Source organism: Centruroides vittatus, unplaced genomic scaffold (genome assembly GCF_030686945.1).
Source record: "Centruroides vittatus isolate TY-2023 unplaced genomic scaffold, ASM3068694v2 contig_350, whole genome shotgun sequence".
NCBI classification, from domain to species: Eukaryota; Metazoa; Arthropoda; class Arachnida; order Scorpiones; family Buthidae; genus Centruroides; species Centruroides vittatus.
The window spans coordinates 798,689-820,113 of record NW_027122173.1 but is presented as its reverse complement, the minus strand read 5'-3'; the positions used below and the strand labels follow the sequence as shown (position 1 = coordinate 820,113).

The 21,425-nt window shown below is 28.2% G+C and overlaps 1 protein-coding gene across 2 annotated transcripts in view; it reads right to left on the bottom strand.

Annotated features, from left to right (window-relative positions):
* Nucleotides 1-17,145, bottom strand: part of LOC136974563 (5-hydroxytryptamine receptor-like) — a 72,387-nt gene extending 55,242 nt beyond the window's left edge. The window contains exon 1 of one of the 2 annotated variants that reach the window (XR_010880654.1): nt 17,059-17,096. The gene's annotated coding sequence lies outside the window, so the exon portion shown is untranslated. Of the gene's footprint in view, nt 1-17,058 lie in introns of both variants that reach the window. The other variant, XM_067269477.1, reaches the window with a different exon arrangement.
* Between the last annotated feature and the right edge of the window lie 4,280 nt (nt 17,146-21,425).

Sequence of the window (21,425 nt, the reverse complement as noted above, 5' to 3'; positions counted from 1 at the left end):
TTTTTAAAATTAGAGTTTTAATATTAATAAATGGAGAAAGAAGAGAAATAATACGATGAAAAATACTTGTGGAAAAATATTACACTGGTTTGATGGAAGAATGCAGAGCAATACATGGACGATCTGCCAAGAAGGATGCCTTCACAGAGGACTTTCTACAGGAAACTGTCCCCCTACTTAAGTGTTAGACACGTAAAAAAAAAAAAACTCAGAAAACTCCATATGAAATTTTCCGGATTTTTTTACGTTGATGAAGTGCAAAACCCGCTAGTATTCAGTGGTTTTATCCACTCGGTCACTGGTAATCATTACATCGTTATACTAAATGTAATGTGTTGATACGTTACTACACTATAATTTGTCATGTTTCGTGATTATAAATTCAAGAAAATATTGATAAAATGGTAGCACGATAGATTCGATACAAGATATGAAGTAGAATAAACACAAACATGAAACATATATATATATATATATATATATATATATAATGCGTGGTTAAACGAAATGCAGTGAAAATAAAAAAGTTTAAAGAAGTAAATTTAAAGTAAATTGAAAAAAGTATTTTAATTTTGTATCCTTTCTATCTGTAATAAATCAAAGATTTCAAGGCACGAAAAGAATTCTTTCGTCATAGAAGAAATATCATTAGTTGGTGAAGATATCATTAAGATGCAATATCATATTTCATCCACTAAACTTTTTTTTTTAATATTTCTTTACAAAGTTTTGAGTTGTAGACTTTATTAAACTTTCTTCTTATTGTGAAGAGAATTAAAAAAAATATATTATTATCTTTTAATTTAGTTTTCAAAGTAAACTGAGTTATTGATGAAAATAGAATATATACAAAATTACATTTAAATACAGCAAGTTGTTTTCGATAAACCAATTTTGCTCTTATACAAGAATAAAGAAACATCTAGAATCTGCGACAAACTTTATTTTATTTGTTGGAGATTTTAATAAAATTGTCGTTTATAGTTGTTACAATTGAAAGTTCCAGTTGTCGCCAGTTGTAGATTAAAACAAGATGCGCTCTCTTTGAATTTCTAATCATTTTTATCTTGTTTCCTTCTACTGTTTTGGTAAATCGCCGAGATATAAATTTAATTTGTTTGTTTTTTTTTATTAAGAAATGTAAATTTTGCCGCAAGTTTCGTAATAAAAATTTATCAAAATTAAAGTAAAAAATATGAAAAATGAAGGAACGAGCTTTTTAAAAATAAGTTAATCTTGTACAGTACGTTTGATAGGCTAGGACAATACAACACGTCAGTGATCTACCTCCCGGGAAACTGCCTCCACTTAGGTGTTAGGCTCGTAAAAAAATCCCAGAAAACTCCACGTGCCAACCAACACGTGGGAATCTACCTTCCAGGAACATTTTCTTCAGGAAACTGACTCCACTTAGGTGTTAGGCACGTTAAGAAAACCCGGAAAACTCCAGGTGCCAGCATTGGTCAGGCGCGAACCTTTGACTACTAGTGTTCAGTTGTTTTATTCACTCAGCCACTGGTGGGCTAATCTAGGAAATTAGAACATAATTTTAAAAGTTTATAAAATTTCCTATTAAAAACAATTTTTATTATCGTCTATCCACAAAAACAAAGTCATTGGGAAAAATTTCCACTGTCTGTCTGTCTTTCCTTAATCTCGAAAATGAAGTTAGATAGATGAGAGACGAGAAACCTTAGGGGTATGAGGAGGTCCCAATTGACTATATAAGAACTTCTGGTACAAACCAGAAGTTATGTTATTTTAATTCAAACATTTCCCCCGAAAGGTGTTAGATAGATGACCGGCACGACTCTGTTGTTATAGGAAAAGTATGATATATAGGAGCAAGTAACTACTAATTTGAGATAGAGAGAATATATTTTAAATTAAATAAATAAAAAATATGATTAAAAATTGCAGCCCGCCTTGTGACGATATCACAATAAATAATTGCTCGTTATTAATATTATTTTTTGATAATTTTCTAATGTAAAAATTCGAAGATTTACAAGATAAGAAAATAAATTTTTTCCAAAAACAATTGTTGTGGTAAATATTATGGTAAATTTCCGAAAAGAAATAAATTGCAGCGATATATTTCAGAAAAGAAACTGATGAAACCAAAATAAAAGATGTATAACTGAAAGTAAAAATGACATTGCGTAACTATCACATTATCGTTCATGAGGATAAAGGGAAATGAAAAATCAATACCAATAGACAGTAGTGGAAATTATTGTTACTCAATGAACAAAAAACAAGAATAAAACTGTCAAGGGAAGAATCACCCGCAGTTAAAACAATATCCTAGAAGTTAAACGATTAAATAATTAATATACATAAAATAATAATGTATAAACTTGAGAACTCTAAGACAATATAAACTAGCACATAAAGCATGTTAATAATATAAAAAGTGAACATAAAGATAATCTAAGATAGTGATTCACTTCGAAAGGAAGAGATTTATATATTCTCCAGTTAGTAATTTGATACAACAATCGCTATTTTCTCTAGTAAAATGAGAGTAATTAGCCTCATAGCATTATAACAGTGTTTCGATCTGTTTTCGTGTAAATTTCCTAATCAAAATTTAAAGTAATTTTGGTTAGATATAGATTATACAGTTTTCTAGTCGCTTCCGGTAGACGAACAGCTGATTAAAGTGTCCGTACAACCACCGTGTTGCTCGTTTACTAAAATTAAAATGCCAAGATTGATTCAAATAATTGGAAATTATTCAAGAAATTACTTTTACAACAAATTTTCTTATTATATTCTATTAATTACTTATACTTGGTTGCGCATCTTTTCTCTTGTCAAATTCTGTCTAAGGTAGAATGAATACAAATGTGTTCACTCAAGGAAATTTAAATTCAATAATTAAGTCAAATAATTGAATTGTTTGTTTACTCAATTTTATTCGTTAATAATACAATCGAACCTCCAATAACGGCCACTTTTCAGGAACTTTTTTAATATTAAAGCATACAAAATAGCCTCAGTATAATGGCCATTTTTTATGTTCTCTTCGGTGGCAGTTTGTCACGGGTTTGACTATATAAATTTCAGAATAAATTTATATATTTTTTAGATAAAAAAGAGATATTATTATAAAGTTAAACTCCGTAATTGTGAAATATGAAAGAGCTGAGTCAACTTTGAAGTCATCATAGATCAAAAGCTGAACGTATACACACTGATTTACACGGTAAATTTACACGAGGCGCTTACATCTTTAATTAAATAATTATGAAATATTCTACTTAATAAGATTTAAGGAAGCACAACAACGACAAACGAAGAAAATACACTAATTAACTAGTAATAGTGACTATAAATTATAGTATAAAAAGTATTATTTACATAAAGAAAATAGACTCCGAAAATTAAGTAATATTGCATTAATTTATTTATACAAGAGAATGTTAATTAATAAATGAAACAATGACTTTTATTATCGCAATTTTGATTATCCAGTGTTGGAAATTCGAGGAATTACAGATGATTTCGATTTTTCTCACCCAACATGTGTTAAAGAACGTTAGTTTTGCTTGTAAAAGGATCAGCATAGGTAATTGAAGTCATGCTGGCTAATGATGTTCCAGATAAAGATAATGGGCCATTTCCTTTCAGGTAAACGAACCTCTTTAAAAATTATAAGAAAAGAAAATTACAGTTAAAAAAAAAGAGAAAAAGATTGCATTAGTTATCGAAATTATACGAATTATATTAACGAAATCAATGATGATGTATCTATTATTAGCAATGGTTTGTGTGAACAGCATCTACGAGAATGCTTATGAAGCTTAATGCAATTTGTCAGACTGATACTTAACAATATGTCTGTTTAATTAACTATCTTGATTACAATAACATGCTGCAAATTTAGCATGAATAAACGATCAAAAATATTTATAAGAACAATTTTAACGTCACATGCTGTAAATGAAATGTTGGCTATCTTTTAACATTTCTATGGCATATTTGTCAGGAGCTCTCGACAGAAATTTTAGAGATTGATCTCTTTTATGCTCTAGGACATTTTTACAATGAATTTCGAAAGATATGACAGGACTATTATAGATTTCTTTATAGTAACTCATTGAAAACCTATACAATTTATTTTCCTATTCTTTAACGCATCTAGTTTTTTCCACCTCGAAAAATTTAACGAAAGAATAGAAGTATGTCAAATTTTTCTTATCAAATTTAACTTAAAATATATATATTTTAAAATATTTTGAAATTTGATACGTATTTACTTTCTAACGTTCGAAGTATTGCAAACAAATGAGGTTATATGTAGGATCCCCATTGGATAAGACAAACATATGGGCAATCTGCTATGGACGTGCATAGAAGGGGCACTTGCCCTTCCCTGGAATCGAGTAAAAATTTCTACAAATTATAATTGTAAAAGTTATTGAGATATGTAACCTTATCTTCTCGATCAGGAATGCTTTATCTCTCTTAAAATTTCTTGTCTGACTTTAAAAAACCCCAAAAAATTAAATAAAAATGTATTTCTCTCCAAGCTATGTCACGCCTGGAAAATTTTCTGCGGACGCACATGCAATCTGTCAAGAGGGAGGACTTTCTATGAGAAACTGGTCCCTATTTACGTGTCAGACACATGAAAATCTTCACACAGCCAGTCTTTTGGTGAGGTGCAAACTCGCGACCAACTACTAGTATTCACTGATTTTATATTTACTGTATATGTAGAGTGACTACATTGTTTAGCCCCCAAACCGAAACAGCTTTTAATAGTGAGTTAAAGATGGGTTTAAAATGACTAAGCTTAAATAAAGTTAGAAAAATAATTTATATATTGGTTATGTTGCATTATAAGACCTATAAATGGGTTCAATTTAAAATTCTATTCTATATTTGAGGTTTAAAACCAGGGGAAATCAGAGACTGTCTTATAACTTCTAAAAAGTTTGGTCTGGTGGGATAGAGCAACGTAACACATGATTGTCTTCAAGAGGGGGTACCTCGCAAGTGGTCTTTGTATAAAAAACTAGCTCCTATTTAGGTGTTAGACCCGAAAGAAATCCGGAAAACTTCATGTGACCACGTTGGTGAGTCTCGAACCAGCGACCAAGTATTAATGTTTAGTGGTTTTATTCACTCGCCATTGGTGAGCTCAACCTTTAAACATGCAAAACTAAAAGAACATTAATACTGTAATATAATTTTATTTTATATTATCTATTGACTTTGCACTACTTAACAGAACTTAAAACCGTTTAGCAGCCCATATTATTATGTAAATAACATTGCAAAATTATCAAAAATTACAATTATTGATTCGTTAATTTATTCATTGAAATTTCTACTTAAATATAATTGACATAATTAAGATTAATAAGGATAATTATTAAAACGTTTATATATTTTTCCCCAAAGCCATATTTTCTATTTGTTGAAATTATAATTCTACTAATTACAAGCAAATTTCATATTAATAGCAATTAATAAACGTAACTTAATTTAAATATTTATTAAATTTACAGCCTATCAGTCGTTTAGTGTTAAATTTCCATAAGAAAAATTACAAATTTCTTAAAATATAAACGAAATATTTGAAACTCATTAACCTGAAGTGATAATATAACTTCAAGTTTCATTATTTATTGTTAATTTGCGGTTAAAATTTGAGTGTCGAAGATAAAATTTATCTTGATATTATTATGTAGCACATCCTGTAGCAGTTTATAGTAATGATCTCAATAATATTTCATAGGAAAGATATTGTCTCATTAAATAATAAGTGTAGTTTAATGTGGTTGGACGTCAAGTTACGTTTCTGAGCCTCATTAAATTTAAACAATGCAGATAAGCGACATGAATACTAGGGCTATAATATTACAAATCTTCAATAGACTAAGCTATTTTTAATAGTTTAAGACCAATATTTATTCTCTTTATAGGTTTGTCTGTAAGTAAGATGTGAATATTTATCGTAAATCATGATTTATGAGTTTAAAGATAAAGAAAAATAAGAGCAAAAAAACTGCAAAAAATCGAATTCTTTTGAATTATTAATAGTGAAAGTACAGTACGTTTGAAAAACAAAAACGCTGAACTAAATTTAAGTGAATTAGTTTGGACTACAAAAAAATAAACTTAAATCGGTAAATTATTACCAATAAATACAGGAAATAGTCTAAAGAACAACGTAAAATTATCCTTTTTTCCACCATTTACTGTGTCCTTTTACAATGTTTCATTTATTTTTCGTTTTATTTTCATTTCCTGGAGGTTAAATTGTATTCAATCAAATTCAGGCTAACTTTTCATTGCTTTAAGCCACTCTTTGCCTTTAAAAATGATTACATTACCCAATGAATACGGGAAAATATTTACAAATATTCTTCTGTCTATCAAATTACTTTTACTCATTAATAATTTCAATAGATGTATGTTAATTAAATGATAATTATCATGACAAAATGCGGGTTACTTATTAATTGCATACGAAAATTCAATAGTATCTTAATAATTCTACATTTGAATGACAATAGAGCTATGAAATAGCATAATTAATATATTATGTTCCATTACGCATTGAACAGCATAATTAATTTACACGAAACTATCTGTCAACTTATTTAATACGTAGACGAAGAAGAAAAATAAGTGGTGGATGTAAAATATTGTAATAAAATGTTTGAAATTAATTTCACATCTTTAAAATTATGTTATTCACTAGCATTTTAAACAAACATATACTACAGATTACCCATTAAACACGTGATGTACACGCTTAGGGACCTCGGGTCTCAGAGGCTTCTATGATACTTTATTATAATTAATCAATAATTCTATACCTACTATGATACGTTATTAGTTTATCATGTCGTAAAATTATGTAGAGAGCTCCTAATTGCATTGGATTGAGTGTTAAGGCAAAGGCGACACTTGGGTAAGTGATCAAAGAGGATGCCTCCGGGAGGACTTTCTACGGGGAACTGACACTTATTTACGAATAAGGTGACGAAAACCCGGAAAACTCCACGTTGTCCAGTTAGTGGTATTTATCCCCTCATCCACTGGTAAGCTAAGGGCCCCAATAATCTGTGCCTAAAGATTCCAAAAGGTCTCAATCTACCACTGCAAACACGGTGAGAATATTTATTTTGTTGAAAATAAGAACCTGGAAAAGCACTAACTTTGAAAATTTTCCTTTTATCTGTTGTCTCGTTTTTCAAAGACATTGTAATCTGAAGACACATTTCTGTACACTAGAAAGAATACTGAAAATTGCACTCAACTGCCTTTCTGATCAAATATCACTATCTCGAGACAATTTTAAGAATTATAGATCAGAGAAGGATATTTCTGCTAAGATGTATTAAAATAACCATTAAAGAAGTTTTATTTAACTTGGTGTAATCGGTTTAACAAATGAATCGAAGTCATTCTAACAAGAAAAAAAATCAGCTAAAAATCAAATTACAGATGAACTTTTTAAGTTTTATTTTACACTAAAATTGATTTTTTATTCCATTAATTAAAAATTTATATTATTCTCATTAAAAGGAAATTATCCTATGAGTTTTTATTGATTTTTTGTATACATTTAATTAACTCTATTAAAGGATAAATAAACTAAAACTTGTCCAAACGGAACCTGCCAATTCGGTACCGTGCAATTCTGGTTTACATAGGTTTTACTGTATTTTTCCGTCTTAAACAGGTTTTTTTAACACAAAAAATCGCTGCGTTTAAAAGAATTTTTTTTCCGCATAGGCAGGTTTCCATTTTATTTAGGTTCCGTTCGGGAAAGGTTTACCATAATACCTGAAAATCTTTCATGGAAATACTGTATTAATCTTCGGCAAAAAATGTGAAAATAAAAATTTAGAATGGAAATGAAATATATTGAAAATATTTTTATAGTTAAGATGTTGATGGTGTTATGTGAATATGTAATTAAAATTTAATCTAATTAATTATCATTAGATATTTTAAGGGTTTTCTACATAAATTATGGATTATTTTAAGATTGCTCTTAACTGAAAATACTCATGAATATTTCTTATTGATTTTTCTGATAGTGAAAATGTTGTATTGGAAGATGTTGGATTATTCTGAGTTTCTGTAAAAATAGGAATTCAGTAGACAGACTAAATCAGAACCATATCCATTTGATAGGGGGTTAAAGGAAAGTGTAGCTTCAATCCCACGCCAACAAGTACCTATCAATAGCGTTGTATTTAATCGAGTTGTCTGTTTTTATGTATTTTTGTTTATTTAACAACGTTTCGCTTCATTTATACTAAATTAAATGTTGTTTCGAGTGAATTTTTTTTGTCATTCTATAGAAAGTTGTTAGAACAAGAAACTTTTTGAAGTTTTAAGTTAAGGAAAGAATATTCTAAATTTTTAAATTTACTAGATCTAGTTTAATAGATTTATTCTCAATTTTTCAATATATATATAAATTTTAATGCTACACCTAGTTATTATATTATATAGTGAAGCATCTCTAAAAGACCACCCCCTCATAAAGACTACATTTTCTCGGATCCATTCACGATCGCAAATTAGGGGTTTTCGTGTATATTATATTATGCTGTTAAATTTCTATACGAACTATTCAGTGTAATTCTAGATGTATTGTATATTGGAATTTCTCTTATTTACTATTTCTTTTAATTTAATAAAGAGAAATTAAAAGAAATTTTAAAAAAAATAGATAATGAAACCTTTCAGAGAATTTTATTACTTATTTTCAGTACTTTTTGCCGATAAAATTCATTGAAATGATTCAAATTTCAGTTGACAAGTCCGTTTTCATAAATAATTGGCTGAAACTAAAATTATTTTTGCTGTCAACTCTTTACGTAAACGAACTGAGAATGATATTAAGCTGGTTCAAGTGTTTATATCGTAATCCGAATGATGACAAATATGTATTATATAAGAAAAAAAATTACCTGTTTATACACTTCAAATCACGCATTTTTTTCGCTTAAAATGAATTTAATTTGGAAAAATAATAATAATTATTATTTTTTAAATTATCCAAGATAAAATACGATATAATTTCATATAAAATTGGCATATATGCTATTTTTACGTTCAGTTCTTACCTTAAAAGTGCATGCAAATTTTAGTAGCTGTCAATGTTATAAACTGTAGAGCGGACAGTTATGACTCTATATAAATATTTATATGATTTTTCACGATATTTTATTGCATAGAATCATGTTTTTATCTATTATAATGATTAGATATGATTTCCCAGTCCGGAGATTTAGTAAAGACTAGTTTATTTTTAGTAACTTGTACACCAAGTATAGTCTGTCGAGGTAGACGGTCGATAACTGAGAAAGTATTTTTGTTATTCCCTCTTATAAATTAAAAAATCCTTCAATTATAACACTTGTAGATAAATATAGATTAATTTTTTAAAGGATTTTATTTATTAACCATTTAAAATCGATCGTAACTTTATTTAATTTATAGAAATTAAACGAGCAATTATTTATTGTGATATCGTCACAATGCCAGGATGCAATTTTTAATCATATTTTTAATCTATTTCATTTGAAATATATTCTCTCCACCTCAAATTATTAGTGGCTTTCCCCTGTATGTACGTCATATTTTTCCTTGAACAATAGAGTCGTTCCAGTCATCTATCTAACATCTTTCAGAGGAAAATTTATGAATTGAAATAACACGACTTCCGGTTTTCATTAGTTAATCGTGTCCTTCTGCTCATGAAGTTTCCATATCTGTTTTCGTCTTTCATCTATCTAACTCCGTCCTCAAGATTACGGAAAGACAGACGGACGGACGATAGTCGAATTTATTTGTCTACAAAATTGTAGACCTATAAATAAGTTTCGATACCTCGTATGTTACAGAATCATAGTAATGCATTCTATGAATTAACTATTGTGAAATATCTAAACGATATTTTCTTATCCTTAAATTTACTTAGAATTTCTATGGTGTGTAACGGAAATTAAGGGAAAAAGTATATAACATAAATATTTGGGTTAAAATAAAGATTAATTTCTTTTTGTTACCAAAAAATATATTTAATGTCAATTTGAAGTGTTTTTTTCAAAATATTTCTGTTTGTTATAAACAGAAATTTGTATTTTATTTTTAAAATATATCTTTAAATAGAACTTTTAGAAGATGCTCTTTGCAATGCAACACATGGATGATTTTCCGAGGGAAATGCCTTCTGGAAGGACTTTTCTAAGGGAAAGTGATCCATATTTAGGTGTTATACACATGGATAAAACCCAGAAAACTTCACTGTTGGTGAGGCGCGAAACCGCGACTAAGTACGAGTGTTCAGTGGTTTTATTTACTATGCCACGGATATGCTTTTTAGACTAAGACATACAGTATGTATATATAGAAAATATAAGAGATATTACATTTAGAAAAACAGAAAGTATGAGGTTAGGAGGTTATGAAATTCAAGAGGTACTACGTACCCAGTACCTCTTATATTTTCCTCACCTCCTACAATTTTTATGTAGAGCTAATAGGAGGATGTATCAATAGGATGTGTTACAGCTATTACATAGCTGTAACACATCCTATTGTTATCAGTGGCGTAGCGTGGGTGTCAGCCGCCCGGGGCGGAGGAAAATTTCGCCGCCCCCTTATTTAGGTATCTCAATTTAAAAGAATAAAATATACAGTAATTCTAAAGAACTTTTCGGCAAGGACAATCATCATTATTGTGTATTGTACAAGTTACAAATAAAAAAGTCATATATATATATATGTTTTACAATATAATAATCACATTTATTACAAAAATTTTTACACGTATGCCACTTATATTGATATAACAGGTATAGAACACTTATGATTATACCTTGACAATCGACAAGATTAAGTTATTAACGAATTGAATATAAAACACAAATCGACTTCCAATTAGAACTAGAACGATACTGTTACTATTTATATTTTTTCATTTCAATCGGTCCGAATCGTAGATGCGACAAAAATATAAAATGAAATGGTTCAAATTTTGACAAAATATTATTATTATTTATTGTGAAATTTTGTCGCCCCTTAAAAGTGCCGCCCGGGGAGGGCCGCTCCTGCCGCCCCCACGACGCTACGCCACTGATTGATATAATACCTCATATTACCTATACTACATCAAAAAAATACATACACTGACACACTTTTTACGGTAAGAGGCATGTATTAGACGCACATATCGCTTATCGTATATGTACAAATTGTAAAATACTTGTTATTAATGGGTAATAAGGGTTATTTTTCAATTGTTTGTGCAGTTCTTTGCTTAGATATAAGGAGAAACAGGAGAAACACAGATTCATAGAAGTTCCAGACTATTCAAAAGTAGAGTAGCTGCAAAACTTATATAAAATATTTATATTGATAGAGACGATGCCAGTAACTATATCCATTCGATAGAAAAGTTGTTGGTGAAAAATGAATTGAATTTGATATTACAATTTTTCAAAACAAATTTTAAAATTACAGCATACAAGTTTTTCGATGGTTTGCCTAGTAAAATATCAAATTTTAAAATCTGCAAAAGTTATTGTAAATATACATAATACATGAACGCTTACACTCGTCTCTTTAATACTTTAACATTACAGAATATTATTATAAATATACAAAACACATCTAAAAGAATAAAATTTACTAATTTTTATTTATTACTTTAATAATATTTATGCATATTTTTATACAATATAAATTGCTCGAGTTGGGTTGTTTGTTTTTAAAAATGCATTACTTTAATATTGAAATACATTTTATTATTTTAAAATAAGAATTTTATATATTTAAAGGGGTCTGCAAGATAAGTGTTTACTTATATCTAGTCTTTATATAATTACCTTTTAAGTGAAGCGGCACATTTCATTCGAAAGAAGATAAGATACCATACCATATATACCATAAGATACCATAAGATAAATATATGATATAAGATATCATAATATATAAGATTAATATACCATAAGATGTAAATACACGTTAGATATTATTCGAATGATAATATTGTTGATTTGTCTTTAACTTACGAAATTCCTGTGGTAGAATGTTTGAGGAGTGCATAAAAAGTAATCTAAGCCTAAAAAATTTAGCAAAGTGTTGTTTAACTTTCCCGGCAACATTTAAAACTGCGTGTGTGGTGTCATCTGTTATCTTCTTCTCCTTCTTGTGTCGATTCCGGCCATCTTTGGACCACGTACAAACAACTAATTATGTTTAAAGACAGACAGAAATGATGAATGAACAAAACTTTTCCAGCTGATAATATAAATTTTTAAATGTTTTAATATTATATTACAGTAGAATCTGCAGTAATAATTTCTTACACATAACTGAATGTTGTTTCCACGGAGAAACTAAAAAAATTAAAAAATGAGAAAAGCAATTTTGAGAAGAGTATACAATTTAATGTTACTTACTATATAAAATATAATATCTATATTAATATGTTTGGTATGTTGAAGTTGAAGGACAGTGATGGGTTTTATAAAACATTGTAAATGCTAATAACGAGTAAAATCGTTATTAAGTCCGACCCTACTAGAGATATGATACAAGACTCCCTTTACCTCCTCACCCCTCAACTTTCAGAACTAAAATTTGATAGAATTACTCCCCTTAATACACAAATCTTCCTGTAAAATTTCAGCAATTTTCGACAAGAAGTACAGGAGTTATTAAGCTTCAAAGACGGTGAACACAATCCTGTCCCCCACACATGGCAACATCTAAACATACAGAAAAAAAAACCCGAATTCTTTTTGCATTTCTCGCTGTTTCAAGGTTCTCTGAGTGCAAAAATGTAAAATTTTTGGGGGACACTTTTTGATCGATTGCCATAATTTCTCTCTGTTATATATAACAGAGACAGGAAAGTAAAAATTCAAAACGCGGCAATTCATCCTCAAATTGCTGATGAAGTTTAATGTATATATAGTTTGGTTGATTAGATAAGGCAAAGTAACACAAGGGTGAGCAGGGTCCATGAAAAACTGGCCTCATTTAGGTGTTAGACATGTAAAGAAAACTCGAAAAACACCTGTGGTCAGGTTTGAACCGCTAAACCCACGTCAGTAACAGGCTAAACTACGGTCATGGGTTAAAGCCTGTTAGTGGCATGGGTTTAGCAGTGTTATTCACTCGACCACTGGTGGGCCACTTAATGTATGCAACGTTAAAACTTAATAAAAGTTGTTTCCACGGAGAAACTAAAAAAAATTTAAAAATGAGAAAAGCAATTTTGAGTAGAGTATACAATTTAATGTTACTTACTATATAAAATATAATATCTATATTAATACACTTGGTACATTGAAATGAAATATTTTTCTAGTAAAGACGTTATAGAACAATATACAGATTCTTGTAGAATTTCTGGAATATCATTTATAGTAATTATGTATAAAAGTATTATTAATACAACGAAAATTATGTTTTTAAATTATAAAAATAAGAATTTTATGATATAGGCTATTAAATTAACACACTACTTCAGTAATCTTCATATCGAAAAAAATGGCAAAATAAAATTAATGAAATAAACACAACGACGGAAACTCGCATAATCAATGCTCCTAATTAAAGGAGGTTCGATTTTATGTGCGATAATAGAATAATTTTATTTAGTTTTTAATTGTAATTAATAAACAGTGTCCAAATACACGAATGAATGCTCGAAACTTTGCTTGTATAGTTGCGAATAACAGAAACACATTAAGCAGTTATCACTTTTCCACTTCAAACAACTGTTAAAACAGAATTCATCATATTTAAATGCAGTTTATCGGTTGCTTGAAGTAACTTTCGAGTCGATAATTGAAGCAATGTGACTTAAAAGTCGGAATAATCTTCGTCTTTAATTAGCTAATTTTATAGTTTTTTGTTAATAATTTTATATTTCGCTCGTAAAAAACTGTAGAATTATAAACAATTTATTAAAAATGCATGCGATTCACTTATGTATAAGAAATTATTACTGCAGATTCTACTATAATATAATATTAAAACGCTTAAAAATTTATATTATCAGCTGGAAAAGTTTTGCTCATTCATCACTTCTGTCTGTCTTTAAACTTAAAAAAATATATATGAGTTATATTCTATTAAATTAGAATATTCATGAATTACTTAGCATGCTTCCAATTTGAAAAAACTAATTAATTTACTTGACTAAATAGTAGTTTAAATCTCTATCACGATAAGCGAAAGGCGTTTGTTGCATCGTCAATACGATGCGCCATTGTTGGCTTATTCTGTTTGTTTCATCACCAATACGACGAAGCAAACAGAATAAATCTATATTTTGGCATTACTCATTTAATTAGAAATTAGAATAAAATAAGAATTTTGTTTAGAAAAATCTAAAATGCTACATTACTGGCCCCTATTTAGCTGTTAGACACATACATAAAACTCGAAAAACACCCGTGGTCAAGTTTTTGTGACCCTTTTTACTTACTTTTTTACAACTTTTTTGTGAAAAGTTTAGTTCATTTTAAAGTTTCTTTTCTTTGTCTTATATATTTCTTGAAAAATCTAGAATTTAGTTAAGTTTGAAGCCATGTAACTCGAAAAAAATTCTTCTCGAAAGAGAATTTTTCATACAAAAGTTTAATGTGTAGGGTATATAATGTTATGAATCTTTAAATTAGGACACACTGACATATTTCTTTGTACGAATCATCCGTTAGATTAATCAGAGCGAAGAAAAATTACATATTTCTAGTCTGGATTTAAAGATTTTACAACTTTTAAATTCGCGGATATTCAGCACCATCGTTTATTTTAGTAGCATACAGTGAGGTATTTGTTACAACGTCATTGTTCCTGTCAGCAGAGAATTTCGATAGTGAGGCAATATCCACATTTTATTGTAGATATAAGAATAATAACGAGTAGAAACGATTGATTCCGACATTCAATCCTACATTACAAGAAGGAAGAGCAAATAGAATGAAAATAAGCCATAATAACAATGACCTATTACGAATCTTGTGTACGGGGTGCTGAGAGGAACGATATCGAAAGAAAAGTAACTTAAAGAAGCTCATTTATCATTGTAACTGGACTTAAACCCGTGGAATTGGAAATGATAGAATGTTTCTCAAACAGATTGCTTCTATGTTGAGAAATAAATCCGTTGACCGCATCCTTCTTTCAAACTTAACATTCTGTTAACAGTGGTAGATATTTTTATTCTCGGTAATATAGAAAAAAAATTTATATTTTCTGCTGTAATCTAATCTTCTATTATTTTCGACTAAAAATAAGATTCATACATTTATTTCTCTATAGAAAATGTTCTTTCTCTCTATTATTAAATAGGAGACATTTAAAGATCGTCAAAAAAGGGACCGTACATTAATTACATGTACAGTTTAATGGCAGGTTTAAGTGTACATCATTGTACACGATGGGGAGTAGACATTGTGTTTAGAAGTATTAAAGGCATAAGAATTTTGTCTTATTAGCCTATTACAAAGTATCGGCAAGAAAATATTTGCAGAATTTTAAAAAAATCATTTCTTCAAAGTTAGGGGTCCACGAACTATTGTACATTACACGCAATTAAAAGGGAAAGGGTTTGCCACAAGTATATCATTGTACACAACGGTCAAAGTGGCTCAAAAACTGTACACGTAATTAATGAACGGACCAAAGTAAAATAAAATATATCTTTACATAATTTAGTTTTCTGAAGTGGAGTTTAGAGAATACGAAATGATCAATCTTCCCGTGTAATTTGAAAGAAAAATAATTCCAGCAATTCTATTGATAATTCGATAAGAAAAAAAACGGACTATCTCTTCTAATGATAAACTCTCCTCTATTGACACAATGGAGATTTATGAGTTAAATATTTATATACATATTTGATGATTAAAACGCCAGTCATATTTAAATTTTTCATTATTTAAATTCGGGTGTTTAGTACGTAACATGTAATTAATTCTTGTAGTTTTTATGTTTTTTAAACACGAATTTTATTATATAATTTTTAATATATAATAAAAGTCTTAATTCGTCGTGAAACGTAAAAAAATTACTTTAACACTAAACACTAACATTTACTTATCGAAGTTTTCTATTGCTTACAGTCAAAAGTTTTTTAGTGTTCTTCCAATTCGAATTTTTTACTGACCATTCCTTCTGCTCACCTTATTTTAAACTCCTTTAAAAACTTTCATTGACAGTTTACATTTTCTTTTTGAAATTTTAAATATAAAACTTACCAAGTAATAAGCGAATACACATTTAAAATATTCATTAACACAATTATCTAATATTAATGAAAATAAAGTTTATTTATGTTAAAAATAATTAAACGGGTAAATATATCTCACTATACTTAATATATTAATAATATATTTATGGTTAGATATTAGTTAAAATAAAGAAAATAATGGTTACGTAACATGTAATTAATTCACGTGTATGCTATCCAATAAAAATTTTTTTGTATTATCATTTTTAAAAAATTATTTATACGTAAGAAATGATCATAATTTATATTATTTACTACACAGAGTATGTGTTGTTTCATCATGTTTAACACCTCATTAATTACAATTGATATACATAAACAAGGAGTAGTCACGTAATTTACAGGAAGATTATGTAATAAATATTGGTCGTACCTTTTTTATTAGTAAAATTTTATTAAATATATTTATGTGTGACCTTATATTAATATTTTAATCACGAGAATTATTTCTTAATGAAGTGTTTACTCAGTAAAGTTTACAACAAAGATTAAACGCGGTTACAACAGCGATCAATCTAACTAAAATATGATAAAAGGTATAATTTTAATTATTTAAAATATAAATTATTTGAGTAATTCATTTTAAAACTTATTTTTTATATATCTATAATGAAGTCTACAGATTATTTTAATTATTTTAATCATACGATTACAAGAAAATTAAATAGAATTACATCAGTAAAGGAAGATAAAGTAGAAAATTTTCTGATAATTATTTCCTTTAAATTCAAAATAAAGAAAAATTATAAAATATTTGTACCAACCTGAGAATAAAATTATCTTTTAATATCTCGAGGATATTTCTCTACACTTCTTGCAGAAAGATATTGCTCTCCAGCTTCGCTCCAACAGAATAAATACCTAGCAGTCGTCTAACACAACCACTATTGACTGCCTTTCCGATCCTGTACCGTGTGTCAGGTTGATCATGTGATACCCAAACGGGATAACGATTGGATAGACATTCAGGTGATTTATATACATATAATTTTTGTTAAATAATCATTGATAATTCAAATTTAGGAATAGAAAAATGTAAAAATTAATCTATATTAAAACAAATTTAAAATACTAAATTATAAAGAAACACGCGATTATACCATCCCTTATATAAGTTTTTTCTGTATATTTTTTGATTTATCCTATCTGCCCAGTCCCTTACTCATTTTCTCATCCCCTAACTCTCTTTCTTCCTTCAGTCTAGACCCTTGAATAGATTCTACCCCTAATACTGATAACCGTAGTTAATTATAATAAAATAATTTATGACGAAAAGAGAAGAAGAAAAAGAACAGGAGAGAAAGAAAGAGTTTATAAAAATTATATTACACAAACTACATTTTGAATTACAAATTAAATACTGATCATTAAAAATCAGTAAATATTGTAGACATATATTGAAAGCGTAAAGTTTAAAAAATTAATATAAGAAAAATTTAACGTCCTCTAAAAGAGTTATAAAGCTGTCAATATTTTATAAAGCTATGTAAAAGTACACGATGGCATCCATAATAACCCTTTGAATTAAATAAAACTTTATACAGTCACTGTAAAAAATTGTGATCACTCGAAAACTTTTTAAAATTGTTAAATTTTAAGATTTCAAATAGACAAAACGTTGAAAAATTCTTAAAAATGAGCTTCTTTAAAACTTGATCTCCGTTAAGGAGAATTTACTGTCGATTAACTATCAATTCAGAATCCTGTAAAGTACTTTGCATCTGAAGAAAAATTTTTATCTCGAATATAACTGAAGTTGAAGAGAAAAATTCATATTCTCAGACTTTTCCAATAATCCCTTTTTTGATTCAGGATAGTTATATGACAGTCTGAAAATTCGCCTATAAAAATGCAATTTCATTTCAAGTCATTCCTCAACATCTATAAATTTACAGAACTGTTGTAAAATTGGGAATTTGTTGCATTCAAAGTATATTGTTTCCCAATGGATAGATAAAATGTTTATTCACCTCGATTTTTTTTTCTATTTTTGTATTCAATAGTATTAGCACATGGAAAAAACACCTGAAACAATCTAGAAATATATATATAGCCTATATAATTAATATAAATTTTAATTTATGTATTTATTATAATTATAAAAATAATTTTAATTTATAATTATTATAGCTATTAATTTGTATACTAGAGAAACAAAAAATTTAAAATAAATTATTTTATTTAACATCCTTATTTCATTATTCAATAAAAATAATATTTAAACATTTAAACAATAATATAAATCTTTATGTTATCTTGTATTATTCTTTATTTATTCTAATTATTTTAAAATAAAAATTAATTTTGTTTGTATAAAGACTTATTATAACAATAACATATTTGTCACTGATAGCTCAAGTAAATAAATGTATATTATTGACACTATTGTATAGAAGATAATTATCAAAATTTATCATTTGATTTTATTTACATTTTCTTCGCTAAATTTGATAATAATTGACATAAATATGTTATGAAATATTTGATAAACATTGCAAATAAACATATTATTGTTAAATATTTTATAAATATACAGGTGATCATAATTAAAGAGTAGCTGTTTTCAGAGCTCTCTATAAAACGAACTATTAGGTAAATAGGAACCAAATTTGATGTGTCGAATATGCGATTTTGATTTTCGAAAAAAACATTTATTTGAAAATTCAGCCGCTACGACGAAGTTTGGCGCTGCTGTTTCCTTAAAGTGCATATTACATGAGTTTTATAACAAATTTTGGGTATAAAAGAGAGTCGCAAAATGCAGAAAATACAGCTTTTAGATCATGGATGAGAATAATGCTTTAAATCACATCTAATGTAGAATAATCGTCAATTCCACATTCCGCATCTGATAAATAAATAAAATGATTATACTTTGTTTCTTAACTTAGAAATTCGTTAGAAAACATACGAAACATACACATTAAAGAGATGGCAGCGCTTAATTTCGCCCTAGCGACTAGATTTTGAAGTAAAATTTTTCCGAAAAATCGAAACCTCATATTCGGGGATGTATGTATACTAAATTTGGCTGAGATTTGTTCAACAGTTTTTTCTATACAGAGCACTCAAAAATCAACTCTTTACTTATAAATGATAGAATAAATTATAGAATAAATAATATTTATGTTTCACAAAATATTAAACTAAAAATAAATAAAATAACTTACAACTATTAAATATATTTAATAAATTTATATAGTATTTAATATCGAATTTTAGCTTATTTATACATTAAATAAATATCTAAAATCATATTAAATGAATTACATTGAACAGAAAGCATATGAATAATCTGCATTTTAAAGGTTAATATATTCTTTTGAAAAGTTAGTTAAATGAATATATTTCTGTTGAATGTGTTTTTAGGATTTCAGTTGTTCGGTGATATTAGAATAATAAACACTTCTACAAAATAAATAATAAATTGCTGATATTGAATAGATTTTTATGCATTTTAAAATAATTTATTAAAATTTTCTACTATGAAGTAAACACATTAAATACAAGGTGGCCCAAAAAAGGTGTAAAGTATTGCTCTATTATATTTCACACAATAGAGCAACACATGACACTGTATTAACAGGTAAATAATACCTAATTTTACTGATGAAAAACAACATGCTCTACACGTCTGCCATCTTCAAGCTAACTCCATTCACTGAGCAATACATAATACATGCATAAACAATAAATGTCAGTTACTTTTTATTGGCACCTGCATATCTATTATATTGCTATGAAGGTATTCTTTAAATCTGTCCCTGATACATCGTGTCCAGTCCCTCACCATCCGGTCCAGCAGTAGCCAAATAGATAAAACTATCAAGCACTGATCCTGGGTCCGCGCTCAACCACGTGGCCACGTGGGTTTTCCAGGTTTTTTTCCGTGTCTAACATCTAGATAGGGGCCCTTTTCCCAAAGAAAGTCCAGATCGCCCATTTGCTTTTCCGTATACCATCAAGCCAAACTAAACTCTTATCACCGAATCCACGATGGTCCTGAAAAAAATGCCTTGTTAGTGTCCACAGAGAGGAAAATAATAAAATAAATTATTTTTCAATATAAATAAAGTACTGTACATTTTGTTTATTCTATTTTGTACTATTAAATTTTATTTCTTACGATTTCAAGAAATTGTTTAATTTGTTTACTTTTATTTACAAATTCCGCACTTTAATAATTTTATCAAATTTATTGTTCATTTCTTCAATACATTTCAATAAAAATTTCAATTTATTTCTTTTATTATTATTTTCTTCTCTTGATTATAAGAAATTTTATTATTTGAATTACTAGAAGAAAGTCGATAACATTAAATGGTACATTGTATTAACTAAACTCCCTGCATAAGTCGAATCATTTCAGTTAAACTTTGACTTAATCGAAATAGTCTCTAATGTCCAATTTTAACTTTTACTTCTATCATCTTTTTATTTAATGGGTGAAATTATTAAGCTGAAACATTAAAAACATTTCATTTATTTCTCGCATTAAGAAAATACACAAAAAATTTTGTATAAAGTTCATTGAAAATAGAATATTAAAGAGAAAAAAACTTTAGGAAAAAGATATCATAAATATTTAAAGTATTCGTGTTACATGCTTGAAAATATTTTATAAAATTTACAAAAAGTTTTGTAAATTTTATATCTGCTTACCAACTATCAATGTTTAGTGGATAAAACCACTGCACGTCCACAAATGGCCGAGTGGATAAAACCACTTGTAGTTGGTCACGGGTTCGCATCTGAAGCACCTGACCAACGGACTGGTCGTGTGGTGTTTTCCTACTTCTCTTCGCGTGTCTAACACGTAAATAAGGTCCACTATCTTATAAAACCTCCTTGAAAGATCTCCATATGTGTGCATTGACTTTACCACCAATCTAATCCCAATCCTAAAACAACTGAACACTGATATTTGGTTGCAGATTCGCGCCTGATCGATGGACAGGCCACGTGGAGTTTTCCAAATTCTTCGAGTTATCTGATTTTTATGTAAAACTGTTTTCTATTTCGGGCAGTTTTACATAAAAGTCCTCCCAGATTACACGCCCCCCTTGAAAGATCTCCATGTGATGTTACCTTATCCTATTGCAATCCATTCTAAAAAAATTTTTGTTTAAAA